The sequence below is a fragment of the Hakea prostrata genome, chromosome 1, assembly GCF_041222555.1.
Source record: "Hakea prostrata isolate BN-2017 chromosome 1, UWA_Hpros_2, whole genome shotgun sequence".
In the NCBI taxonomy this organism is placed as follows: Eukaryota; Viridiplantae; Streptophyta; class Magnoliopsida; order Proteales; family Proteaceae; genus Hakea; species Hakea prostrata.
In genome coordinates, this window is record NC_142600.1 from 65523538 (window position 1) to 65538377 (window position 14840).

The window sequence follows — 14840 nt, forward strand, 5'->3', positions numbered from 1 at the left end:
ATAAAAAACGTGGAGGGAACACCCAACAACCTTTATTCTCCAAAATCAATGTGCGATCTCCAAGGCTTTCAACCTTGATCCACCCCTTTTTTCTTGTAAGATCAAGTCGGAATACCTCCACATCATCTACAACATTGATAGATCTCCTAGACACCAGAAACACTAGCAGTATCTCCCCATCAGATTCCAATAGATATTCTCTGAAACCCTTCAACGGATACGTAGCAGAAGAAGAAGGAATGGCTCTTTTCACACCTGGTATTGTTGATATTTTAACTTTTAACTGTTGAGATCGATCATCCATAACATCAAGAACTGCGAGCGTGCCCTGCAAACTCAATGCATAGAACTTCCCTCCGAATACTATAACGTTTGTAAATTTAAAATTTTCATCGGAAGATGAATCTGGGCCGAAAAGTATGGAGTTTTATGTATCTGGTTCCACGCAGTGTAAAACCCAACCTAGACGAAGCATCAAACTCTAAATTTAAGGAAGAATCAGTTCCACAAATGTAGGGTTTGGATGTATTAATCATTTCCGGATGAGGAAAGAGCAAGCAAATAAGTAGATTCTTGGGCTGAGCTGCAACCTTTGGGTGCTCCTCTCACTATCTTGGAAACACAACCTCCATAGCGATAGATCCAACAGGATCTCGCTTTGACTACTTTCTCAGGAAGACCTCTCGCTGTTTCTCTCCATTTGTAATGCTCGATTGGATATAACCTCATGCTCTTCGCTTTCTCCTTTTCCTTCCTCTTCTTTTCATTTCTCTCCTTCGATACATGCTTTATTGTCTTCCTTTCTGAAACTAATTATCAAATATCCTCCATTAGCAACAGTTAGCTACATACATGCAGAATCGACACGCTAAGAGAACTATATTTCGATTAATGGTCAGAAATGATGCAAAACTCACCTGAGGGCAAATTGAGTGGATAACAATATAAATGCTTCATCTTGATTGGAACTTTTTCTCCCTGCGAAAATAAGAAGTGTTGCGTTCACTTGATTTGGTATAAAAGATAGACAAATAAAAAGACTGCAACAGCTGGGGAGAGGTGAGTGATCACACAATCAAGAATTAAACCCAGAAGGATGTGAACCAGGTTTGACCCTTTTCATGTTCTAACCCAATGGTTAAACTCTAGTAAATCAAATCACTAAATTGAGCAGAAAGAAGAACGGAAATTAGGATAATCATTTTCAAACCTGACAAAAATTGATAAGAGAGAACGCGAGAGAGATCGAGAGAGGAGAGAGGTGTGTGGCTCTGCACACAAGAATTTCCAGCTAAGGGTGAGACATTAAAAGGATAGCTCATTCATGGACTTCAAGATTTTCCATCTCTTTATACTTGGGCTGCAAGTCACAAAATTATTTGGGAGATTTATGTATCTGTAGGTACAGCTGCTTTTTTTTTTCTTTCTCTATAAAGAAATGAGAAATAAATAATTAAATGTATCAGCACCTTGTGTTGCAAGTTTATGTAAAATCATTGGCATGGTTGACCTTAAAAATCTACTAACCTAAGTGAACTGTACGTCCACCTTGATCAGTAAATCTGGATCATACTTTTTTAAATTTAACATGACAAAGCCTTCAATCAGCCCACCAGTAAGTATTTCACATACATTAACAATTTAAGTATTACTTCTTAAAAGTATCTTAATCTTAAATCAATTTCAAATTATTTTAGATTTTACTATTTTTAATAATTAAAATATACATTAATCAAAAGTAGGTTAATGTGTTCCACTATCACTTTGAAGAAGTGGACGCTTAAAGTAATGCAAAGTCAAAGTTTCAAATGTGGAACCCAGATTTCCTCTTTTCTGGGCTAGGTCATGCATATCGAAAAAAGAAAACAAATTAAGTATTAACCAGACTGTTGCGCTCAAATTAACCCTTCTAAGTGACCCATGGATGACTCCGATCCTCTTTTCATTACCTTCTTAACTTTGCTTGCTTGCATTTGTTTCACTTACTTAACTTGTATTTCTCATGAAGGTCTGTTGGGTTTGGGTATCTCATATTTTGTGGGTTTATATAATTATAGTTTTAATTGTATTTGTAATTGGAATAGGTTTTTGAGTCAATTACTAGTATTATGTTAAAATTATAGTTATATTGGAATGAGGATTTTAGGCTTCTTTATAGGATAACCTAGGCAACAAGGTAGCACTTTGTGAGGTGGAATAGTTGATGTGACATTTTTTGAAATATTATAATCTTTTCTCTCTCCGGTATGCAGATATGGGCAGTTTTTTTGAGCCACGTTAAATTCTTCATTTATTTTTTCTTGTGTTCTTTGTGTTTATGTATTTGTTCCCAACAAGTGATATTAGAACAAAGTTTGGTGAATCGTCACCAAAAGTGTGTGAAGATCTGAAAAAGATGAGGAAATGTGCCAAGAAAATGAATAAGGCTTTGACGGTTGATTGAAGATATGAATTTCTAGTTTAGATATCGTGGAATTGTTTTATTCTTTTTCAATTGTTCTGATATTTGAGGATAGAAAGGGATCATTGTTTGTGCTTGATATTGTGCGTGAAGGTTCAATAGTTAGTTTGATCATTGGAAGAACCAAAAGGAGAAAGAGCTTTAGATTCATACCTTGTTGAAGGCAGCTGTACCACAGATTTTTGAAAGAGAAAGGCAGAAAAAAATAAAAAAATAAAATAAAAGGACTTGTGAAGAAGATAGTAAAAACCATAGTAATTACGGTTTGAATTTCTTTTAAATTTAAGTTTGCGGCAGAACGTGGAGAACTAGAAAGTTTGAAATAAATCATACTATCATATCACACTATCATCCTATCATCATACTACTATTATAAAAGCATGAACTCAAGAGACATGGCTACATTTTTGTTTCCTTAAATACCATTATGTATTCAATCAATCTAACGCTTTAAGTCATTGATTGATAAATGATGTCTAAAAACTGTAATTCTCAATGATAAATATAATATAATTAATAATTACAATTATTATTAATAAATAATTAGTTGAAATTAATATTAATTAATACCACTACCTCCTTTTAATTCTACCCCTCCAAATTAAATAAAATTAATTTAAAAGATTAGCTTGCTTATTTCAAATTAATAAATAATGCAAAGATAGCTAAGATCTTGAAATTTCTTTATTTATTTTCCCTCAAATTAGATTTTTTTAAAAAAATTTCAAATCTCTTGAAATTCTTCTGGAAAAAAAAAAAAAAAAAAAACTCACTCTTGGAATTCCTATTTTTCCCCCTCAACTAACCCTCTTGAATTTCTCTACAAATTCCTTTAATTTTCAAATTACCTCCCATCATTAATTAGGGTACACAAGTAATTATGTATGTAACTTTAAATTCATTATAATTATAATTTTATTTCTTCCCGTAAACAAATTTGGGAAGGCAAAAGATTACATTGGGCATTCAATTATATCTCTAATTTCCAAGAAAAAAAACTTGATAATCGATGGATGTCCTTTAGTCTAAAGATCCCAAAGGTCGCAAAACCTCAATATTCTTCTATTTATATGATAGAAAACCCTTGCATATCTAGCAGTGAAAAGAGCTTCGCATCAGATCAGGAGGCTCGAGAACGATTCTTGATGGAAGCTCTTTCTTTGTTCATCTTCAACATCCGCAACTATTATTAATTTTGCATAGACCTTCATCTTCCTCTTCTTTCTCCGTTTCCTTGACCGTCCACTTGTTCTCTCGGTTGTCTGTTCATCCAATGACCTTGGGGTTCCAAAAGCCCCTCTACCTAGTTTCCATTTCAATTCATGTTCTCCTAATTCTGTGCCAATCTCTGTATTCTCCTTTGAAAACACATTCTCTCCCACTGCATCAGAAAGAATCACTCGGGTGGGTCGAGTTTAGTCCGAAAGATGGGTTGCAAAGCTCCCCATGAATGGCTTCTCCATAGATTTGGACATTGTTCTAAGAATAGTAGACCATCTGCGCAAGTCCACCTCATTTTGTTCTTTGATAATGTCGTTTGTGGTATAACTCATTGAACCACATGCAATGGCTATTCTATTCTTCTCTCTGTTGCTTAATTTCTCTTAAGAGGTTCTTCTGCTCTTGCACCTATGACAGGAATGAGGACCTACAACCCAAGCGTTGGTGAGTGAATGGCCTTCTTTCTCTCCCTGTCTATCACACACAGAGAAAAGATCATGAATTTTTTTTTCATTCAAAAGGATACTTATATTAAACTCTCTAGAGACAATTAAAAGATACCAATAGCATGAAGTCCTTCCTCAGCCTCAACCAGTAAGATAGTAGGGTATCTACGTAACTTGAATGACACGTAAGAATTTTTTTCCCCAAAGACATACACATAAGATTATAAGTAGATATATTATGTCGCTTACTATCCAATCAGTCAAAATGAGGGGAGTTGGCTTTTGTTGATTTATTGGTTGATCTTACAAACAAGTACCATATCCCATTACATCACCGAGTTTGGATCACCTCCCCGTCTACTCTCTGAACTTCATAAATAAAAGGGGGCCGACACGGGACCCACTATGGGTTCCACCTCTAATTCTTTCTTTTGTGATTTTATTTGTGGATCTCTACTTCACTCCCACTACCTAATACAAATTGAAAAATGTGCAAATAAAAGTATAATATTGTTAGCATATTTTTTCACCGCTTGTCAAGAGTTGAGCTTAGGGATTTGCTGGTGGACTTGAAAAGCCACATACAAGATGCCATACAGATGCTTTACACCCAATCGTTTTGGAAAATGCATTCTGGGCTAATAGAAGCCTTGTTGGAGCACTTTGTAAGCTAGTGCTCTGCAGATGTCTTTGAAAGTGTTAGGTTTTTTTATTAAAAATCTATATTAAGTTTCAAAATTAGTTTTTTGCATTTCTTTTATTTAATTAATTTTGTTAGTGTGTGGGACCCATGAGGTAAGGGTGGTAATGAGCATCATGAGTAAAGGAGGCCCTTCATGACCTTGGTTATGAGGCTCTTCATGACATTGGTCATGGGTCTTAAAGGTCTTGGTCATGGTGATGAGGTGGGCTTACTTGAATGGTGGAATTTACTCAAATTCTATCTCTTGACCTTCATTTTTCATTTCAACTTCATGACCATTCATGGCCATTACAATGAGTGGGGTTAAGGTCTTTGAATGGATTAAATCCAATTTATTCCAAAGAAGTGAATATGAGAGTTACTTCTCCAAGTAATGGGGATGTTACGTCAAGGTGGTTTATTCTCATTAGTGGAGGAGGGACAAACCATTGATTCTCCATTAGTGGATAATTGATTCTCTAATTCATTGCCTTAAGAATCCTAAGGGGTGTAAGGTGAGGTTTGGGCCTATATAAACCCAACCCTTCCTTGCATGTGGGGGGCTAGAGAGACACTCCTCACTCTCACATTATTTGTGTTACAAAGTTAATTTCTTTCTTTGAATTTGTCTAAGTGTTGTGCTCTATCTTTTGGCTCCTTAAAGGGACTAGAAGAACTACCTCATCTTCTAGTTGGAGGTTGCTTTATCTTGGAAGTGGTGATGTGAAAAACCCTTGATAGTAAGGTGCATCCAAGATTAAAGAGGACGGACGCGGCGGGATTAAGAGCGCCCGAGATGTACGCTTGGCTAAGTATTTAGTGTAATTCAATGGAGAGATGTATCGTATCGGTTGGGTCAAATATGGATACGTATTGGCTAGTATCGTATAGGATCGTGGGATACTTTAAACCTTGAGTGCATCAATTACCTTAAAGACAGCACTAAAGGTGTGATTCAACATCATTGATCGGTGGTTCATTCGGTTGCAATTTCAAGCTCTCCGGATTGGCTAAAGATCTTTATCTCTCAATTGTATTGCAATTTCATTTTTGTGTGTTTAAAGAATTTGTAATACAATTACCCCCAACAGAAAGATATTGTCTCAATTCATTTCAATTTGTACATAATTTTTATTGAATAAAACAATCCAATGCTTATTTGCTTTTGATTAATTAAATAAACTCTAAATTAAACACAATTTCCACCAATTCAAACCCAGGTTCATACAGATCTGAAAGACTGAAAAACACGAATAAACATTCAACAGACAGATATGTACTCGTGTAATTAAATTATGCATATCTTACACGGCATCTTGAAAATTTTGCAGAATCCACTCCCTAAATAGGAGATATACTTTTGCTTCCAACATCAAACACCCACCAGCTGGTGCCTGGCAGATCAGTGAAGTAGATGCAGTTCCTCGGACACTCATCTAAGCCAGACTGAGTTTTAGAGAACCATCTTTCTTCGTATGTTGATGAAAAAGGTGGAGGGAACACCCAACTGCATTTCTTTTCCAAAATCAGTGTGCGATCTCCAAGGCTTTCAACCTTGATCCACCCCTTTTTTCTAGAAAGATCGAGCCGAAAAACTTCAACATCATCTACTATACTGATAGATTTTCTAAAGACGAGAAACACTAGCAGTATCTCCCCATCAGATCCCAGTAGGTATTCTCTGAAACCCTTCAACGGATACGAAGCAGAAGAAGAAGGAATGGCTCTTTTCGCACCTGGTATTATTGATATTTTAGCTTTTAGCTGTTGAGGTCGGTCATCCATAAGATCAATAACTGCTAGCGTGCCCTGCAAACTCAATGCATAGAACTTTTCTCCGAATGCTATGGCGTTTGTAAATTTAAAATTTTCATCAGAGGATAAATTCGGGCCAACAAGTTTGCAGTCTTCCTGATTCCACCATCTTTGTCCAAACCAAGATAGCATAAAACCCAGTCTAGACGAAGCGTCAAACTCTAAACAAAAGGAAGATTCATTGTTACGAACGTAAAGTTTGGATGTATTGATCATTGCCTGATGAGGAAGAGCAAGCAAACAAGGAGATTCCTTGGCTGAGCTACAACCTCTGGGTGCTGCTCTCACTATCTTGGAAACACAACCTTCATAGGGATAGATCAGAATAATTGGATCTCGCTTTGACTACCTTCTCAGGAAGACCTCCTGCTGATTCTCTCCATTCGTAAAGCTCGGTTGGATATTTCCTCATGCTCTTCGCCTTCTCCTTCCTCTTCTTTTCTTTTCTCTCCTTCGATCCATGCTTTGTGGTCTTCTTTTCTGTAACTGATTATCAAATCATCCTCCATTAGCAACAATTAATTAGCTAGATACAGAAACACTAAGACATGATGCAAAAATAACCTAAGGGCAAGTTGAGTGGATAACAATGTAAGTGCTTCATCTTGATTGGAAGCTTTTCTCCCTGCAAAAACAAACAAAAACACTGCAATAGCTGGGAGAGCTCCAATGACAAGCATTCAAGGATTAAACCCAGAATGAATTGTGCCAGTTTTGACCCTTTTCATGACCTAATCCCGTGGTTCAACTGTAATAAATCAAATCACCAAAATAAGGGAAAAAAAGAACCGACATTAGGATAATTATTTTCTGACCTGACAAAAAACGATAAGAGAGAGAGAGAGCTGTGGCTCTGAACCCAAATATTTCCAAGTAAGAGTGAGACATAAAAAGGATGGCTCATTCGTGAGCTCCAAGATTTTTCCATCTCTGTATACTTGGGCTGCAAGTCACAAAATTAATTGGGAGGTTATGTACTTGTAACAGCTGCATTTTTTTTGCTATAAAGAAATGAGAAATAAATAATTAATATATCAGCAACTTGTGTTGCAAGTTCGTGTAATGTGTTTGGCATGGTTGACCTTAAAAATTTACCATCCTGAGTGCACTGTGCTTCTTGGTCAGCAAGTCTGAACCCAAACGCTTTGAAATGTAACATGACACAGCCTTCAATCCATCCACTAGTATTTCATATGCATCAACAATTTAAATATTAGTTTTTGAAAATATCTTAATCTTAAATCAATTTTAATTATTTTGAATTTATTATATTATATTTTGATATTTTTAATAGTAAAACATAGATCAATCAAAAATAGGTTACTATATTTCACACTAGCACTTAGATGAAGGGGACCTTACGGTAAAATCAAAGTTTCAATGTGGAACTTGGATTTCTTCTTATTGGGGGCTGAAAGGTCATGTAATATTGAAAAATAAAAATAAAACAAGTACTAATAAGACCATTGAATGAAACCCTCCCTTGTGGCATTGTCATCAATAGACCGGAGATAAAAAAGATCACTATAAAAATAAGTCAAAATAAAATTTTATGCATGTCTCTTAAATTGGGTGAGATCCCTATTACCCAATATATTACGTTTGGGTCTCTTCAAACTTACACTGTTGCAAAGGTGTTAAAGTTAGAGGAGAAGTGGCCATTATATATCCTCAACTAAAAGAACCACAAATGAAATTAGTGTTGTACCCCCATACCCTATTCTCAACGAATCAAACAGGTGGGTGAAGCCCACCATTTTCTGTAATATATCCAGTTCCAAGGAAATTTGTGAAGAATGGTTTTCAATTAATTAATTCATGGGTTACAATCCTATTTATATTGTTGCAAATAATATCAGCATGTGACAGCTGGTGCATGAATAGAAAGACTTTACAACAGCCACTATATAACAACTGGTATACGAGTATCCTTTATACCCCACCTCAAGCGAAGGGAGTCATGCACCAAGAGCTTGTCACAGAAGCACAAGAAATGCTGCTTAGGTAACCCCTTAGTCAAAACATCAGCAGGCTGATCAAGGGTAGAAAGATAGCAAACCAGCAAATGCTTTGCAGCCACAAGATCATGCACAAAATGGAAGTCGATCTCAATGTGTTTCGTACGTGCATGAAACACAGGATTAGCTGTCATGTAGGTAGCCCCTAGATTGTCACACCAAATAGTAGGAGTGGTAGGTAGATAAGCCCTAACTCCCATAGTAAGGAATGTAGCCAAACTAATTTTGTGGCTGTAGTGGCAATGGCTCGGTACTTGGCCTCAGTAGAGGAGCGAGAGACAGTCCGTTGTTTCTTCAAACTCCAAGAAACAAGATGTGTACCGAGAAAAACACAATAACCGATGGTGGAATGATGGTCATCAGATCATCCAACCCAGTTGCATTAGAATAGGCCATCAATGATATTTTTTGCTGAGCTCCAAAGAAAAGACCATGCGAGGGTGTACCACAAAGATAGCGAAGAATTCGTTTTACTGCTAACCAATGTAAATAAGTGAGACAATGCATAAAGGGCCACCTTGTTAACAGCACAACTAATATCAGGGCAGCGAGTGTTAGACAAGTACTGAAGTGCATGACCCGCTTGCCTATAAGTAGTAGCCTAAAAAAGAATAACCCCATCAGTGATAGATAAGAAATGATCAGAAGCCATGGGAGTAAGGACAAGCTTTGTCTCATGCATTTTGGTATGATGAAGAAGATCTGAAATGTACTTCTTCTGAGTGAGAAATAGACCCGAAGTGGTGCGAATAACCTCTATAAAAAGAAAATAATGTAAGTCTCCAAGATCTTTTAAAGCAAAAGTAGTAGACAAGGCCTTCAGAAGGCAAGAAATAGCTGAAAGATCATTATCGGTCACAAGTATATCATCAACATAGATCAAAAAATGAAGCATCACTGATTTTGACCGATAGATGAATAGAGACGGGTCGGTCTTGGAACCTACAAAACCATGAGAAACAATAAAAGAGCTAAGCTTATGAAACCATGCTCGAGGAGCTTGCTTGAGCCCATATAAAGACTTCCTCAAGTGACAAACATGAGATGGAAATTGAGGATCCACAAATCTTGGAGATTGTGTCATGTACACATTCTCAGTTAAGTCACCATGTAGGAATGCATTTGAAACATCAAGTTGACGAATAGGCCAATTGTCGGTTCCAGCTAAGGATAGAACAACTCTAATAGTGGTATGTTTAACAACTGGGCTAAAGGTGTCCTCAAAATCATAACCGGAACGTTGGTGGAACCCTTTTGCCAATAAGGCATGCTATGTAACGCTCTATTGAACAATCGGGACATTGTTTCACCTAAAAAATCCATTTACACCAAACAATATTTTGAGTTGTATGAACAGGAACCAAGTCCCAAGTTCCATTATGAAGAAGAGCATTAAACTCTTCTTGCATTGCAATACGCCAGTGAGGCATCGCATTGCTTTAGTACAACAGCTGGGAACTAGTGTATCATCACAAGCAACCACTAGATTCAACTTATAAGGTGGTTTTAGAGAGCCAATGCGTGAGCGGGTTTGCATCGGATGAATAGAACTCAAAGAGCCATTGGCAATGATTGAATCATTGCTTGAAAGCCATGGGTGTCTCAAGATGACTTGGGCCACAACCTAATCCAGGCTTAGAAACATGACCAAGCCCAATATTTCTAGAAGCATTACTACCATGTAGACCCAAAGCAGTAGAAGAAGGGTGGGGAGCATTTCCACTATTAGGAGATACATTACAAGTAGAGTTACTTGAACTTGTTATGGGAAAAATAGTTTCAAGAAAGTGCCATGGCTCCATAGATACAACTGGGAAAGAAGGCAAACTGAGCTTATATGGAAAGGTAGTTTCATCAAACCTAACATACCAAGAAACATACATTTGCTTGGACTTAGGTTCCCAACACTTGTAACCTTTGTACTGCAAACAGTAGCCCAAAAAGACACAAGGAATTGATCGTGGTTCAAGCTTATTCTTGGAGTATGGTTGCAAACATGGAAAGCACAAACAACCAAATATCTTTAAGAACTTGTAATCTGGTGTAGTATGGAACACTGCTTGTAAAGGAGACAAACCCAAGTGAAGCTACATGTAATCTATTAAACAAATAGACAGCTGTACTAAATGCAACAATCCAAAAAGAGGCAAGTATCCCAGTGTGAAGAAAAAGAGAGAGTCCAAATTCAACTATGTGACCATGCTTTCTCTCAGCCACTCCATTTGAGTTGGGGTGTAGGGATAGGATATGTTTTGAGAAATCCCAGCATAAGTAAATAATGGAATCAAAGCCCTGTATTTAGTGCCACCATCAAATTGAAAATTTTTAATGGAAGTGTTAAAATAATTCTCAACCTAAGTCTTGAAGCCTTCAAAGATAGATAACAAATTTGACTTTCTTTTCATTGCAAAAAGCCAAATGTATCGTGTATGATCATCAAAAAATGAGACATAGTATGAATATCCATCAAATGAAGTACATGGAGCAGGACCTCATAGGTCACTATGAATCAAATCTAGAGGACCCCTACTACATGAAATTGACCGAGGAAAGGGAAGTTGGTGACTGTGAGCACAACTACAAGTTTCACAATTATGTAATGAACCAAAAAAAGGTAAACCAAAGGACTTCAACAAAGCAATTGTCCATCTGGAGGCAGGATGTCCCAGCCTACAATGTCAATCCAAGAGAGAGGTGAAAGCCACAGTTGAAGATGGTTCCAGTCGCAAGAGTGAGATGCCATTATCACTTAGGCTTTGAACAATTATCTGATGATCCAAAGAAGTCTTAATTTGAATTAAACCAGCACGAAAGACAAAGTTACACATCATTGTCAGTAGAGAATTTAGCAATAGAAAGCAAATTGTAGTGAGCTTTAGGAGCATATAACACATCCTTCATTAGAAAACAACTGCCAAAAAAATTTACAAATGTAGAACCAATGTGCGTAATAGATAGACATTGATCATTACCTACAGTAATTGATTCAAAGCCAGTATAAGGCTCACAGAGAGCTAAAATTGAGATGTATGCAGGAAAGTGACAGTTCTATCCAGTATCTAACACCCAAGTGAACTTATCAGTTAACAAAGAAGACATTGTTAGAGCTGAGGAAGCCAAAAGATTACCTATGAAAGCATGATTGAACCGTTGCGGGCAATTGGAAGATTTATGACCTTCTCCATCACACAACTGACAAATCAATCGAGAGTCATTCATGAACGAACAAGAAGAAGAAGAGTAAAATTGAACGGTGTCACCTCTATTCAAAAGAGAACCAGAGGAGAAACCACGGCTAGATCCAAGAGGCCGTTGGAGGAAAATTCTGATTGTGTTGAGAATTAGAAAAATGATCGAAATTCCATCCTCCATGACCATGGTAATTATACCGGCGACCAAAATAACCGCAATTACCTCCTCTTGACCAATTGTTCCGATTACTGGAAGTATTCTTTAAGAAATTAGAAGTAGAGCGAGTAGCACCACCTTGGGAGGCAAGATTTTCCATTAAAAACAGGGGCGGAGAACCATTGGAAGCAAGATTAAGCTCATGTGTAAGCAAGAGGCCAGAAAGATCTTCAAAACTCAAAGAATATGGATGAAGTTTAATAGAGGTGGAGAAATCTTGGTAGTCTTCTCAAAGGCCTCGCAAAGTTGCTAAAACAAGTTCATCGTCTTGAATCAGATTTCAATAGCCAGCAAGCGTGTTAGCCAATGTTTGTATCTTAAGCAAAAATTCACTCACAGAATAAGTTCCTCTTTGTAAACGAAACAAAAGATTCTTAAGATGAAGAATCCGTGATCTAGATGAAGAAGAGAAGACTCTAGCCAACGATTGCCAGGCGTCTTTAGAAGTCTTCGCTGAGACCACATGTGGCAGATTAGTTTCAAATAATGAAGAAACGATCTAGCAAAGAATCAATTGATCTTGACGATCTCACAGATCAGCAACAAATGCAATAGATTCACCATCATCATAACTTGGAGTTGTGGAAGCAGGACGAGGAAACGATCCATCCACATATCCTAACAGATTATGACCACACAAGAACGGTAATAGTTGAGCTCTCCAGATCAAATAGTTTGTATTGGTGAGCTTCAGAGATAGAAATGGGTTGGAGTTGAAAGTAACTAGCAGCAGAACAGCAGAACTGATAGCCATGGCAGTGATGAAATCTCAAAAGAAAATAGCAGAGAACCTAGAGAAAATAACAGATTGCAAGAAATTGGTAAAGAAATGGCATAGTTCACAGAGAACAAAGCTAAATATAAGAAAAATTATAACAGTTTCCAAGACAAAAAACTATAAAAGAGAAGAAACCAGAAGTTTCTTATGAGTGACAAGTTTCAAGAAACCAAAGATTTCAAGAAGTGGTTTCAAGAAATCACCAAAAAAAAAAAAAAAAACACAACAAAGACAGGATTTCAAAAGGCATGATACCATGTGAAGAATGATTGTCAATTAATTAATTCATGGGTTACAGTCCTATTTATACTGTTGCAAATAATATAAGCATGTGACAGCTGACACATGAATAGAAAGACTTTACAACAACCACTATGTAACAACTGGTATGCATGTATCCTTTATAAAATCATTAACTAGTTTGATTGATTATTTTCGTAGACATTAGCAAGATCAAACGGGGAAAATCCTCAAGGGAAAAGCACACCCGATTGTTCAGCACAATCCTTCGGTGGGGGAGGTAGGACTTGTGGACACGGTGCTTTTAGTATTTCCTTATGGTAAAAAATACCCCCAAAATAAGGCCACTAGGGGAAATTGAACTCGTGATCTTCTAGCTCTGATACCACTTGAAGGATCAAGTGCTTGCCGTTGTTCCAAAAGTCTGTAGTTGTAGATACAATGCTACTAGTATTTCCTTATATCATTGCCATCAAACACCTTGGTTCGAGCTTGGATCTAGAGCAGACCAAAAGCAACCTCAGCATAGCCTAACGAGGTCCCCAACAATTTCCCTTCTCATTCTTCTTATATAGATACCCGAACTCCATAGTGATGAGACAAAATAATTATTTTCACAACTTCCACAAATGGATTTACCACTAGATTCCTTTCTTTTTTTTGGGTGTCACCTAGTTAGGTATTCTACAATTTTTTTTTATTTCATTTAAGTCATCAAATGAATTTAGGAAACACAATTCAAAGTTCAAAATCCTAATTAACTAGGGAAAATTGAGTCAAGGATTTAATTCGAGAAACCTATTTGGGACTGCTGTTTGGGATTAGAGGAAAAAATTGAATGGGCTTGAGGGCACAACTGCTGGTACAAAAGCGAGAAACACATCTAGACTTCTAGTAACTTCTAAAGTTCGACTAGATTTTATTGTAGATCCCCTATAAAATGCAGTTGAGTTGCAGATGTAATAAACATTTCATCAATTAGCTTGTAGACATCTTAACGGGTGCAAATTGTTTAATGCAACTAACAATTTCTGGGTGTGATAGGGTTGCACAAAGAGGAAGAAGAGTGAGGAAAAAAGTGTGCTCATGGTGAGCATGGTCTGATCCTTTCTTTGTGATGGTGGGTGGTTTTGGCAGTGGATGATTTACGATAGGATGAAAGAATTGCATCACCCACCTATATGGTTATTTGAAAATAGGATGTGGAGGTATAATTTTACTTTTAAAGTTTAGGGTAACTTTAAGTATAGGATTTAACTTAAAGGGCATTTGAGTTATTTTAACACATAAGTTGTAATTTGGTTATATTTTGAGTTTAACTTGAATTTCCCCAACGACTTTAAATAGTCATTGGCATATGGAATCTAAACGTATTATATGATGAAATATGGACTACACCCTAGTTTCGCCCTAATTTAAGAGATAAAACAAAAGAAAATATGCTTAGACCCACTAAAATTTTATATTATTATAAATAATATTGATTATAGATATCCATAACCCTCAAAGAAATAATATCAAAATATGTAACTTCTAACTAAAGATCTCAATCACTTTAACATGCAATTTTGACAATTCATATTTCCATATTAAGTGAAGATTACAACCATCTCAATTCACAATAGTGACCCTCAATATTTCCATTTTATGCACTTCTATCATGGGCAACAATCTATCATTCTCAAAAGGCATCATATTGTGTGCAAGAATCAGCATGAATATTTATCTTCTATTGTGATCATATCATAGTGTAGTTCCTTAGACTCTGAAT

At 36.6% G+C, this 14840-nt stretch overlaps 1 long non-coding RNA gene across 1 annotated transcript; it reads right to left on the reverse strand.

Annotated features, from left to right (window-relative positions):
• Positions 1-432: 432 nt before the first annotated feature.
• LOC149029445 (uncharacterized) lies at positions 433-1342 on the reverse strand. Its single transcript, XR_016172483.1, has 3 exons — positions 1211-1342; positions 918-978; positions 433-809 (listed from the first exon to the last, which is right to left on the reverse strand). It is a non-coding gene; the product is annotated as an uncharacterized LOC149029445 (long non-coding RNA).
• Positions 1343-14840: the final 13498 nt, after the last annotated feature.